Consider the following 14,350-nt stretch of genomic DNA (forward strand, 5'->3'; position numbering starts at 1 on the left):
ACCGATGGTGCAGGAACTGTGCAGTAAGGTCAATTGCTTTGTTTTCTCTCTTTGGGCTCACTTACAAATCATGAAAAGTCTCTTTAAGACTTCTTTACTTACTGGTAAGTGTATCTTAGAGATCAGATGTCACAAACAATGGTACAATAACAGTATCATGGTTTCTACAGTACCTGAAGAACACGGTGCCAGGAGCTGTATGACGTCCGTGTCACGCGCACTCACGTAGTTACACTCACCACATCGTGTGAAGAGATCCCTATCAGTATTCTTACTGCAAACCACACAGCAAAACAGGTATATCAAAAAATATACCCAGACCAAAGCCACAGCTCGGTATACGCAGAACACGTCACTCTGCACAAAGTGAAAAGAAACTATTTCTACCCAGAAATACACCTCAAAAGCTTAAAAAAGATCCAGGAAGCCGAGACACCAAGAGATGTTTGATGGTCGGTGTTATGGACTGGGTCGGTCTGTGACCCCAGTCTATGAACCAGATTGTAGAGTATTATATAGCCCTATAGGCTTTACATAGACAGCTATAGATCTGCCTGTAATACATGTAATTCTACAATTCCCCTGCAGTGGTCGCTGTAACACATGGCTGTGCAGCTGTTTCCACAGTATGTAAAAAATGCAAGGTATACTTAGAATTAAATAACATGGCTGCTTCCTTCAAGGAACAATGCCACACCTGTCCCACAGGTAGTATATGGTATGGCAGCTATTTGCCCCCACAGCTTCAATAGCAGATACAACTCAGAAAGCTGCCATGTTTTTGTAAATCTGTGCAACACCTTTAAAGGGATCCTATCACTCAGGCCTGATTTTTTCTAAGTACCACATCGGAATAGCCTTAAGAAAGTCTATTCATTTCCTAATTTTCGTCATCTTCTATGCGCCGCCGTTCGCCTACAATCACGGTTCTTGTCGGTATGTAAATGAGTTCTTTCACAGCACTGGGGGAGGGCCCCAGTGCTCAGACAGCACTGGGGGCGTCCCCAATGCTGCGAGAGAACGCTCTCCAGCGCCGCCTTCTCTTCTTCAGCAGCGTCATCTTCAGCCTCTTCTTCTGGCGGTGGCTTGTAACTTCTAAGGCCTTGGGCAGAGCAGACTGCGCATGCCCACAGGCCATGAGAAAATGGCCGCTTGCACAGTATTGGAAGTGGCCATTTTCTTGTGGCCTGTGGGCATGCGCAGTCTGCTCTGCCCAAGGCCGGAGGCCTAGTAGTTACAAGCCACCGCCGGAAGAAGAGGCTGAAGATGACGCTGCTGAAGAAGAGGAGGCGGCGCTGGAGAGAGTTCTCTTGCAGCATTGGGGATGCCCCCAGTGCTGCGAGAGAGCTCATTAGCATACCGACAAGAACCGGGATTGTAGGCGAACGGCGGCGCGGAGAAGACGACGAAAGGTAGAAGACGAATAGCATTTCTTAAGGCTATTCCGACGTGGTACTTAGAGAAAACCATGTCTGAATGGTAGGATCCCTTTAAGGCAGGGTTCACACGGGGTATTTTGGACTGGAACCTGAGGAGGAGGAGGCTCACACTCAGGTTCTGGTCTAAAATATGGGTAGCCACGACTGGATGCCAGTGCACTGCACCAGCATCCAGTCGCGCACTCCGCTCCAGATTAGGCCCAAATGAATGGGCCTAGTTGGGAGGGAGGTATTTTCAGGTAGATGTCGCGCGGCAACTCCACCTGAAGAATGAACATGTCTTTTCTTTTTTCTGGGAGCCGTCTTTTTGGTCAGGATTTTGAAGCGGATAAGGCCTCAAAATCCTGACCAAAGTACCCCGTGTGATCCCGGCCTAAAGGAACCGGGTCGATTTGGGACACTAAACCAATCACAGGTCCTTCAATCGCTCTGTTTTAAATAAATCTGTATCTGCAAAAAAAGAAAAAAAAAACAAAACAACCCAAAACCTTTATATTTACCTACAGATGAGTTTCATCGGACTCCAGTGTGTTTTTCCAATTTAATTTTTGGGGTGACTACAAATCCAGGCCTCCATTGGTTAATAAATTTGATTTCCATTGATGATTTTTGTGTGATTTTGTTGTCATCATATTCAACTTTGTACAGAATAAAAAATGAGAAGATTTCATTCATTCAGATCTAGGATGTGTTATTTGAGTGTTCCTTATATTTTTTTGAGCAGTGTATTTTTTTTTTTTTTAATCAAAAGCCAGTGTTTTTAAAAGCTTGTTTTTCTGCATGAACAACCAAATGCTTGTGCAAAACTAGCCTAGGGCTGATGCCCCACATTGCGGAAATGCTGCTTTATTTGTTGCAGATTTTTTTTTAAACCAAAGCCAGGAGTGGATTGAGCAGAAGGGAGGACTTCTTTTATATTTCCCATTCCTTTTGCCTCAGCCTAGGGGTAAGATCACGCAGAGGAAGTATATATATTTATATTTTATATACATAAAAAATGTTCAAAACTCTACCCTGGATCTAAGGCTCGGTTCACACCTGTGCCTGCTGTCTGACTGAGTATTCCGCTCCCTATTATGCTTGAAAAATGCAGAGAGAAAAGCGCTGCATGTAGAGCTTTTTTGACGCATTTTTCGACCTTTTCGGGCGGAAAATCGGCGGACCCCAATATATTCTATGGACTATCACTTTTTTAAACAGATTAGGTTTCCATTTGGGAAGGGGTTCTCAAATGGAAACCCAAATGCAGGTGTGAACCTAGATTTTCCCACAGAGATTTTCACAAAAAGTCAGCAGAGGTTTCCAATTGTTTTGGAAATCGACGCGTGTCTGCTGAGAGTAATTTTCCACAAGGTGTAGATGGGATCCTCGCAGTGACTGTAAAACGCCACGTTTTTTCCCCGCAGTGTTTACATATAGTGGGGCCCCAGCCTCAGACAGCACTACAAATTTGTGGACAAAACTCACTGAGAAAGGTCCTAGACTTATTGGACCGAAACGTCACAGTTGGAATAAATCTAACCTGATTTATTCACGGATTTGGAGTGCTGCCCCCATTATAAATGGGTTAAAAAATAATAATAATTGCTCACCAATTGTCCGCTGCTGCCATGCCCACTGGTCTTTTACTCCTGGCCCTATTTTGATACATGGGAAATGTCCACTTCATCTCAGCGGTCACTCTGAGACGCCACAAGTAACCAGGGAAGCGTTGTGCAAGCAGTGAAGTGTTTTTGTTTTGTTTTTTTGCTTTTACATCAATTCTGCCATTAACAAGAATTGTTGACCTGTTGAACAACCCCTTTAAGATCACACCAAGAGTTCAGAAAAGTCTTCTCTAGTACAAAGCACGGGGACATCTCCACACATTGGGGGAATTTACTATTCCGTCTACTCCTGACAACTTGGTGGTTGCGTTCTCCAGATGTCTCGGCCTGAACAGTAGCAGTACTCCGAGCAGTATAGTCATCTATGATACAAGGAGTCTCTGTCACCCCACAAAAAACTGTCTGGGAGTGATTTACAGTAAGGAGTGGAGAGACAGGGACTCCTAACATTATAACTATAGAACAAGGAGTCCGTCTCCCCTGCTAAATCCAGCCCAGACATGGACAGAGTCTCACGGATAAAGCTTGGCAGTGGGAATAAGCCGATACAAAGAAATTTGTCCCAATGATTTTTCCTCTGTGTGTACAAATGGAAAAAGTCATCACTTCTGCCCGATCTGTGCCAGCTCTACCAATATAGGTAATGTATAGTAACTGAGCAAAAAAAAAAAAACCATAATATAACTACATGGCTAACTAATATAACTTTCATGACTCATCGCAGAAACTGAAGATATGACATATGTCAAAAGTGGTCCCACATCAACACCCGGGGACCATAAGGATGGGACTTCAGCTCCAGTGATGTAGATAAACCCCCTTGATAACCAACTTCCGATTAAAGGGATATCGGAAACATTCATGGTATATCCTTTAAACCTGCACCTCAGGGCCCCTACCCCGACCCACCTAGTGAGGGGCTACTAGCCACCGCTCCTAAGTCCAGAGATGTGTCTCTTTGTTCACTTTTATAGGCAAATGCATGCTAGTCCAACTAATTCCGACAGAAGTGAATTGAGACATCTCCGGCCATCTCTCTCTCCATTCTCCACCTTGACAAGTGCAATGTGGTTGAGGATCTATCTCCTACAGACAGGTGAGGGTCCTAGAAATATGACGTGCTCAATTGTTCAATATGTTCTAGGGGTGTATATATATATATATATATATATATATATATATATATATATTTATACATGGGAAATGTATGTATATATATATATATATATATATATATATGTACATATATATCTATATATACATAGCCTGTATATACTGCGGCAGACCTGGGTTATTACTGCTTACTTCTGTGCCCCACCGGTATATACCTAGAAACCATGGCAAGTATAGGTGATGCCGTAATCCGTGTACAGTTATAGGTTCTCAGCCGTCATATAGTCACACACAGATATATTTATACACATAGATACCGTACTCACCTAAGTATAAATATATCCATCTATATACACACACTGTATAGTGTATAGAGTGTGTATGCTTAAACATATAAATAGATACTTCTGTGTATGTATGTATAGAGTTATATATTCTATTATATTCTATATATACACACACACATATATATGCGCACATCTAAATATTTACACACACATACTCCGAGTACTGTATTCACACCGCTTTCTTGCTGTATTGCGGCATGCGCCCACTATTTTGCGTTTTTCGCACCCCGCGTCCTTACCGTCACACACCAGTGAGCCGTTTCCACTCCGCTTTTCATCCTGCATACCCTAATCCAATCCAGTCGGACGTTCTTGTCGCGTTTTTCGCCACCGGCCCCGCTACTACACTATAAACACCACAAGATGCTTTACTATAATTCCAGCAATTCTGTATAGAAGCCGCAGCACACTCTTTCAGTGTGAATACGCCTCTAGGACACAGTTGCTTCACTTTTGGCGCAGGTCACCACTCTCCTCACATAATAGCTCACTGTATATACTAGAATAGCAATTCCATCAACTCCTGACACCAGCCTGACCCACAGACAACCAAACGTCACACTGTACAGATGGAGCAGCATTGTGTGTAACACCACGAACCCCCACAACCCCTAGCACAGTCGGTAGCCATCCCGCCGTACCTGGTGCCGCCGCTGCTGTGTCCGTCTGCCGTGCGGGCTCCCCGGTCCATGAATAGCTGCACTACGACCACCAGCAGTCACCACTTCCTCCTGGAATTCCCCACAGCCCGTCACAGCCAATGATTCACCGCCCGCCCAGAGCCCCGCCCCTAGGACCGCCCGGAGCCCCGCCTCTAGGACCGCCCCTCACTCTGCAGGCTGAAGCCTCATGTCAGTGCACACATCAGTAGACGCCTATGATAACAGACGCTGCTGGTGATAACAGAGGCCGCATGTGCTCAAGTGTCTGCAAAGTGAGACTGGAAGGAGAGATTATTAACCCCTTCCTCCCCACCCCAGACATGCACGGCACAACATTAAGGCTGAGGCCCCACATTGCAGAAACGCAGCAAATTTTGTTGCGCTTTTTTGAGCCAAAGCCAGGAATGGATTGAGCAAAAGGTAGAAGTATAAGAACTTCCTATATATTTCCCCATTTCTTTCGTAGCTATTCTTGGCTTTGGCTTAAAAAAACGCAGCAAAATCTGCAACAAAAAATGCTGCGTTTCTGCAATCTAGGGCCTCTGCCTAAAGGGGGTTTCCCGGGCATAAAATAATTTTTCTAAAAATGTCTGTTAGGGTATTAATGGGTTAATAAGTGCATGCAAATACCTTTAGCAGTGTTTTGAATGATTTCTGTCTTTCTCTGGGAGCTCCTGGCATCTTCTGTATTGGTTTACTTGGTGCAGCTTCCTGATCTGTGTTTTCCTACTACCCAGGATGCCTTGAGCTCATTCACACTCCCTCCCACTCTCACTGCTCACCCTTACTCACTCACTCACTGCTCACCCTTACTCACTCACTCCCTCTCTCACTGCTTACCCTTTCTCACTCACACCCCCTCCCTGTTTCCCCAGCAAGATTGGCCACTAACAGCCCTTCCTAACTAACTCAACTACCTCCCACCCCATCATACTTACCTGTCTTCTGGTCCAGCTCTTCTTGAACGGAATGTTACTTCTTCAGGGTTACTGCGCATGCTGGCACTCTGGCTCTATAGCACAGACAGGGGTGGCTGCAGACACCAAGAAAAGGAGGTGCGGGCCGCCCAGAAGAAGTGACGTCCCATGCCTAGAAGGTCCAGACCGGAAGACAGGTATTGATGGAGTGGAGGGGGGTAGGCTAGTATCAGTGACTTTCTGGAGTGGAAGGGGGCGAGTTAGTATAGATGTCGCCCTGCAGCTTTTTCACTCCTATTAGTGAATGGAATCGCATTGTGACCCTGAAGATGATGTGACCGTCGCAAACAATTTAAGCAATCGTAGCACTCTCCGGGTTGCAAATTGACTATTCACTAACATGAGTGACGGAGGGCAACATGGCAGCTTTTGAGAGTCGCAGCCAAAGTTGCCAAAGCTAAGTGGTGATTTTTGGCCACAAATACCATCATGAGACCAAAGGCCTGTTAGTGAATGGAGTTGCTTTGTGACCCCAAGGGGGCTGCGACTCCTAGTCGCAGTAAGATCAGATATTTCTTCACTTTTTTGCAACTAGAAGTTGGGGTCGCCATGTGACTCCATTCACTAACGTTAGCGATACGGTGATCTTTGGTCCCATGTAGCGTTGGACGAATTAGCTCACAACAAGACAGACGATCGCTTTGTCCGAACACTGGACAAAACAAATCTTCAGAGTCTTGCCCATCCTTAATCCCATGTCAGGGCTCATGGCCTAAGTCGCTGTGTGGTCCTAGCCTATACTCACATTAAGGCTATGCAGTGGCTGCGACATTGTGACCCCAAAAATGCTGCAATTGCAACCTCTAGTCTCAAAAAGATTCAGCATTGCTGGATTTCTTTGTAACTGGAGGTTGGAGTGGCAATGTGACTCTAATCTCTTACTTTGGTGAAGGGGTCGCAGGGTGCTTTAGGCAGGAACTACACAGAGGCTTCACGCACACCACCAAGTGTGCAGGTCATAAGGGGGGTGATTTTATAGCGACATCCAAGTGCCATCTCATGGAAAGAGCTTTCGTTCCAATGTCACAGAACAGGATGACATTAGATAATCATCAGAACGACGCATCGAAAGCTCCCCCCCCTCCCCCCGGATGGCACAATTAGTCGTGTCCATGGAGCCTAAATCACAGACAGTTTACTCAACTGTTTTAGTTATGTGACTTCTGTGTGGCTTTTTGACACGCGACACGCGTCGCCATTTAGCCCTGGCCTATAGGATCAGGTTACTGACTAGAAAGTTTGGATTTTCTGTGACTGCCATGGTCACTCATGTATTTTTACCACCATAGATGTCACGTGTGACTGTGACTTGCATTTGGTTTGGGGTTTTTTACAGCCAAGTCGCAGCTCTCAAAAGTCACAGAGAGAAAGTCACAAAAAGGTTTTTCGCAATGTATTGTCACTTCCTGTAGAGATGTTTAATTCCTGCCTGGAAGGAAATTGGGATGAACTGCTTTTAACCAGGGACTTGCCCAAATTTGTCATTGTTTCTGAAAATTCAGGACTGTATCAACAAACTTGGGAGACTTGGCAACTATGTAACTCACAGGAGTGATTTGGCACAAAACTTGTATTGATATCTATTGCAGAAAGTGGCATGCAACCATGAAACTGATCAGTAAGACACAAGCTCAGCTATATGTAGTAGTGTGTCCTAATAGGACAGAGAACCGCTAGCCCTTAACCATCATTCCTTAACCATCAATGTTTGATAGCAAGCAAAATTACCATATTGGCCATATTAACAAATCTTGGCCAATCACGTATACTGAACCATATTCTTTCCTTGAAGCAGTGTACAGTATACAATACAGTGCACACAATACAGAATACACTGTCTACCGATAAGTATTTGGACACCTATGCAAATGAAGATATCTGCGGTCGTGATGTAGGTCATGCCTTCCTTAGTTAAATAGGAGACAGCATTGGCATTAGGGAGCGTTCACACTACCGTCGGTGTCCGACATGTAGTGTCCGCTCCTAGTGTCCGCTCAAAATCTGTCACGGACACTAGGAGCGGACACTAGATGTGTCCGTGACACCTGTCATTCTCTTGAATGGGCATCGGGTGCGTTCTTTTGCACTCCGTGCCCGTCCTTTCCTGTCCGCAAGAGAAGATGTCCGACTTCCCAAGTGGACAGAAGAACCCTGCATGCAGGGTTTTTCTGTCCGCTTTAGAAGTCGGACATCTTCTCTTGCGGACAGGGAAGGACGGGCACGGAGTGCAAAAGAACGCACCCGATGCCCATTCAAGTGAATGACAGGTGTCACGGACACATCTAGTGTCCGCTCCTAGTGTCCGTGACAGATTTTGAGCGGACACTAGGAGCGGACACTACATGTCGGACACCGACGGTAGTGTGAACACCCCCTAAGTCACATGCAAGATGCCAATAAGTGCAGAGGTGTCCAATTCCGAGAAAGGGTCAAAGGGGCTCTATCAGCAAAATCATGCTGATAGAGCCCCACATATGTGTGAATATAGGCTATTCAGGCACCATAAATGTTATATTAAACTACCCCCCCCCCCCTCGGTTTTAAAATAATACCCTAAAACAGAATCTGATCTACTTACGCATCGTGCACGATGGGCGGGCATTCAGGGTGTGTCTTCTTCTTCATCCACGCCTCCTCTTCCTCCGATGTCCTCGGGTCCCGTCCTCCTCCGGCGCTCGCGAACTGACATTGATAAAAAAAAAAATGGCCTGGGCGCATGCGCAGTAGCCGTAGTAGAAGCCGCATGCTACTGCTCATGCGCCCAGGCCATTTTTTTTTTTTTATCAGTGTCAGTTTGCGAGTGCCGGAGGAGGACGGGACCCGAGGACATCGGAGGAAGAAGAGGCGTGGATGAAGAAGACGGCGGACCCTGAATGCCCGCCCAGCGTGCACGATGGGTAAGTAGATCAGATTCTGTTTTAGGGTATTATTTTAAAACGGGCGGTAGTTTAATATAACTTTTATGGTGCCTGAATAGCCTTTTTAAAGGCTATTCACGCATATGTGGGGCTCTATCAGCATGATTTTGCTGATAGAGCCCCTTTAATTGTTGGGTACCACAGAAATGGTCGATCCTTAAGGGATATAGCAAGCGAACTGAATTACCCCAAATCGACAGTGACCTATGTGATTACGAAGTGGAAGGTGAACGGTCATTGTCGGAACGTGCCCCGAAATTTGGAAATAGAGAATGATGGCTCACATACACCAGGAGTTTTACCAGGCATCCCGGAGTATTGTGTCAATCAATACCATCCGTAAGAAAGCATCTGCGGGTTCTACCAACTATTGAATATAAGTAAATGTTGTTTTTCTATTCCGGTGTCCAAATACTTATTGGTAGACAGTGTATAATGTACTACAATTGTGTGTACAATATGGCTCCACTTTTAATGCACACAGTCGGGTGTAGTTTGCTTTCCATGGCCAAAGTACTCAATTCATTATCCAAACTAACAAAAAATACTGCCACCTGCTGACCAACATGAGAAGCGTCAAATCTCAATACAATCAACACATAAGGACGGATTCACACAATGTCTTTTGGCACGTAATGTGGCACATAGACGCCGCGGGAGCTTTTGTGGGCCGTAGACGCTCCCATTGATTTCAATGGGAGAGTGGATCGTATACGCAGCGCTATTTTGCAGCCGTAATTTTGCGGCGGCCGCAAAGTAGCGCCGCGTATACAGTCCCTGCTCCCATTGAAATCAATGGGAGCGTATATGGCCCGCAAAAGCTCCCGCGGCGTCTATGTGCCACATTACGTGCCAAAAGACATCGTGTGAACCCGGTTTAAGGGTGACTACATCCAGTTACTCTTATGTAAAAGGATCATCCCTCATATACAATATTAATGTGCTCTGCTAAAGTGAAAACAAAACTGTAAGAAAAAAAAATAGAAAAATAGATTTCAAATTGGCAGATAATATTAAAGCAATGAAAATAATAAAACACAATACACATATGAAACACCAGCCTCATGAGTGATGATACAATGTATAGGGTTACTGTAAAAATGGTTCGGGTAGAGGTACAATTTATGGGGCATTTACTGCCTGTCACTGGCCATAAATGGGGACACTGATGACCTATAAACCAGGGCACTCTAGCACTGTCTGTTTAGACCAGTAGTCCTTAACCTTGTTTGAGGTACCAAACCCACCAGTTTCATATGCACATTCACCGAACCCGTCTTTAGTGATAAATCAAATATGATTTTTTTCCCAAATTCAAGACATAGGTATATGGGGTTTTTTTTTTACTGGTACACAAAATGAACCGTGCATAGAGCCTAGGGTTCGATCGAACCCCGGTTAAGAACCACTGGTTCAGACCCTGGAGTATGTGGAGTATGTAGGTAGCACAAAAAAAAACCCCAGTTATACTCACCTTCCCCCTTCCATCCTTGCGGCACACAGTGCTCCTTCAGGGTCTGCTTATGGCGTCTTCCTGCCACCTGAGTGATGTCACACATCCTGGGGACCACTGAGGCTTGTGAATGGGTCTCACTGTTCAATGTGGAACACTGACATCATGATGGTTTAATGCAAGCGTCATGAAGTGACCCCAGAGTAAAGTTGTTCGTGTGTGACAAATTCTCAAAGTTTCGGGCTTGGGTTGAGCCTGAAATTTTTGGAAAATTCAGGTTGAAATAAGTTTGATCCATTTCTAATGGAAATTAAAAACTGGGACCTCATCCTGACAGGTAGATATACCAACTATATGGATCTGCTAAGGACAGGTCATCAATGTTGTAATCCCAAAATACCTCTTTAACCCCTTCCCGCCCATGGCATTTTTTGATTTTCATTTTTCGCTTTTGACTCCCCTCCTAAACCCCATAACTTTTTTATTTCTCCGCTCCATATGAGGTCTTAATCTTTGCGGGACAAATTTTTCTTCATGATGCCACCATTAATTATTCCGTATAATGTACTGGGAAGCTGGAAAAAAATTCAGAATGGGGTGAATTTGAAGAAAAAATGCATTTCTGCAACATTCTTACGGGCTTTGGTTTTGCGTCGTTCACCGTGCAGCCAAAATGACATGTCCCCTGTATTCTGTGTTTTGGTATGATTCCGGGGATACCAAATTAATATGGTTTTATTTACATTTTAACCCCTTAAAAAAAATCCAAAACTGTGTTAAAAATTTTTTTTTTTATAAAAGTCTCCATATTCTGACAGCCGTAACTTTTTTATACGTTCGTGTACGGGGATGCATAGGACGTCTTTTTTGGCGGGGCCGGGTGTACTTTTTATTTCTACCATTTTCGGGGAAATGCTTTTGCTTTGATCACTTTTTATTCAAATTTTTATCAGAATTGAAACAGTGAAAAAACGTCAGTTTGGCACTTTTGATTATTTTTCCCGCTATGGTGTTCACCGTACAGGAAAAATATTTTTATAAATTTGTAGAACGAGCGATTTTGGACTACTTTTACATGTGTTATAGGGAAAGGGGGGTGATTTGAATTTTTAATACTTTTTTTAAAAAATTATATTTTTTTACTTTTTTTTTTTTATTATTATTTTTTGCATTTATAAGACCCCCTAGGGGTCTTGAACCCCAGGGGGTCTGATCACTATTGCAATGCATTACAAAAAAATCATTATTTCTTTTGCAGGCTGCATAGACCAGCCTGCAAAAGAAAATCACTGAAGACAAGCCGGAGAGCCTTTACAAGACTCCCAGCTGTCATGGAAACGTGATGTCGGCCCTGGAGCTTGCTCCAGGCGCCGGCGATCACCGTCAAAATGGCGGCACCCATACGCTGCTGGGAAAATGGCGCTCACAGGAGTGAAAAGTGCTTACCTGGGAAAACATGCGGACCCCATAGACTATAATGGGGTCTGTTTGGTTTCCGCACGAAACATGCGGAGATAAAAGTGTTGTTTGCAGGACTTTTCTCCTCGCATGTTTTGTACGGAAACCATATGGACCCCATTACAGTCTATGGGGTCCGTGTGTTTTCCAAGCTACCTGCTTTTCTATGCATATAGGTTTCCGTTCGGGAGGTCCCCCAAGCGGACTCCCCGAATGGAAACCCAAACGCAGATAAGAGCCAGGCTCTATGGTGCAAAAAAGCTCCTTTTTGTCGCAGATTTTACTGCAGTCTTCTGAGCCAAAGCCAGCAAACAAGGCAAGAACATAAAAACTTCCTATATGTTTCCAATTCCTTTTGAAGCTACTCTTGGCTTTGGCTCAAAAACCGAAGCAAAATCTGGAACAAAAAAGCTGAAGACTTGTCATGACAGTGTCGCCAATGGGTCAGTGTAAAAAAAATCTAAAAATGTCAGAAAGAGTGCACAAAGCTCCGTTTTGGATTTGCTGCTTGCTAACTCATAGCACCTAAGATGTAGCACAGCATTATACTCAGCTCTGCTACATCTGAAGAACATTTACAGATTTATAGCATTATAAAATGAATTTCACCGCCTGATGAAGTTCAGTAAACCTGTTTACACTGAACCTAGACAACCAGTCTTACAAGATATGCAAGGTGCCACTATCATTTGCTATAGTAAACAAAGCATGACATCTGGGATTTTCCCTGAGACATTAAGGGGTAGTCTGGTGTCATTTTGTTAAGTGTCCCCTGACAACAAGTCAAACACAGGGTGTCCTGTTATCAGGTGGGTTGCAATCAGTTATCTATAATATACCAAGTAAGTATTTTATTTCCCTGCAGCACCCCCACAGGCTAAATGAAGGATTACACATTTCTCATTGAATAAAAAGGGATGATTGTGTAATGTACGTAATGTAAGTCCTACAGGGTGAGAGACCCTATTTTTAGTTGTTCTTCATGTTAGCGAATAGGTAATGGTCGAGAGCGAGAGGACGTCTTTCTATCAGCTCAAAATCCACTTATAAGGTCAAATTTAATGGTTTTTTTTTTTTTTTTTTGTTAAAGGGGTTTTCCAGCTAGATAAAATTGATCAAGATATTAGATTGGTAAAACAATGTGCTCAAAGGGAGTATGCCACTAGAGTCCAGTCTATTAGCCATAGCCCAGCAGATAGATAGGTTAGGGTCACCTGAATTAAATGGTATTTTTGTTATTCGCCGCTTCCATTGCTGATATACTGTTTTTGTCAATATGCAAATAAGCCTTATGGAACAATTAAGATGTTTTCTTTGCTCCAAGAGCTTATTTACATATCAACAAGAACAGACATATGCCAGCGACAGAGGCACCCAAGGGGCGAAACCTTTAGATTCAGGTGATCCTAACCTATTTATCTGCGGGGCTCTGGTGACAGACTCTCTTTAAGTACTGTACTGGTGCAGATTTAATATCACTTGATGCCAGATTTCTAGAAACTTCAGGATTGTACTTTTCTAAATGCCAGTTGCAGCATAAACTACTGCAAGAAGTGTTTCTGTGCCACCCTTGCAACTGTCCAAAAAAGGGGAGGGTAGATTTCAATCCACGTGCACCACGTCATAAATAGGGTGCAACCTCCACCAGTGCTGGAAATATGAAAACTGGCTTTCATAATGCCAGACTTCATAAATCTCCACCAAAATTAAAAATCACACCCTTAGAGCCAGACAATACACATATAGGAGTAATATATTATCTAGCTATTTATTTTAATATATTATCTATTCTTTATATGTATTTTCCTTTCCCATAACACCATAGATGTGACTTACGTTAAGCAAGGTCCACACTAGCATTTGGCGACTCCTTCCCCCATTCCACTTAAATTGGCAGAGAGAAAAGTTCTGGGAGCAAACTAGGTGGACCCCATTATAGTTTATGGGGTCTGCATTTTGCCGTGAGTCACTGCTTTTTAAACAGATAGGGTTTCCGGAGTACGGAAACCCGAACGCTAGTGTGACCCTAGTGTTAGACATTTTTTGCAAGTCACTTTCAGCTGTGCATATCTATGTGAACATGATCAGAAAGCAGTTGTGACTCTTTGGAAACCGAAGCTATTTTCATGCAGAAGGAAAACCCCATTGATGACTTTGTGGTTCTTACCCAGTTCGCAGACAACCCCATAAAATTGTCCCTTGTGACACATAACATGGTCATCCCATCATGCCTGAGATGTGATCTGATGAACGGGAGAAAATTTCCCCAAGACATAGAATTTCAACTATGTTACTATAAAAGAAAACAATGGATACGTTGAGAATACATGGTAAAAGTCCACTTAAAAAGAAATATCTTCTTATATCTTCTTATAT

General features: G+C 43.8%; 1 protein-coding gene across 1 annotated transcript in view; it reads right to left on the reverse strand.

Annotated features, from left to right (window-relative positions):
• The window catches only part of TNIP1 (TNFAIP3 interacting protein 1), a 56,039-nt gene extending 50,768 nt beyond the window's left edge, over nt 1-5,271 (reverse strand). The window contains exon 1 of the mRNA XM_075274954.1: nt 5,148-5,271. The gene's annotated coding sequence lies outside the window, so the exon portion shown is untranslated. The remainder of the gene's footprint in view (nt 1-5,147) is intronic.
• Nucleotides 5,272-14,350: the final 9,079 nt, after the last annotated feature.

Source organism: Leptodactylus fuscus, chromosome 5, assembly GCF_031893055.1.
Source record: "Leptodactylus fuscus isolate aLepFus1 chromosome 5, aLepFus1.hap2, whole genome shotgun sequence".
Lineage (NCBI taxonomy): Eukaryota > Metazoa > Chordata > Amphibia > Anura > Leptodactylidae > Leptodactylus > Leptodactylus fuscus.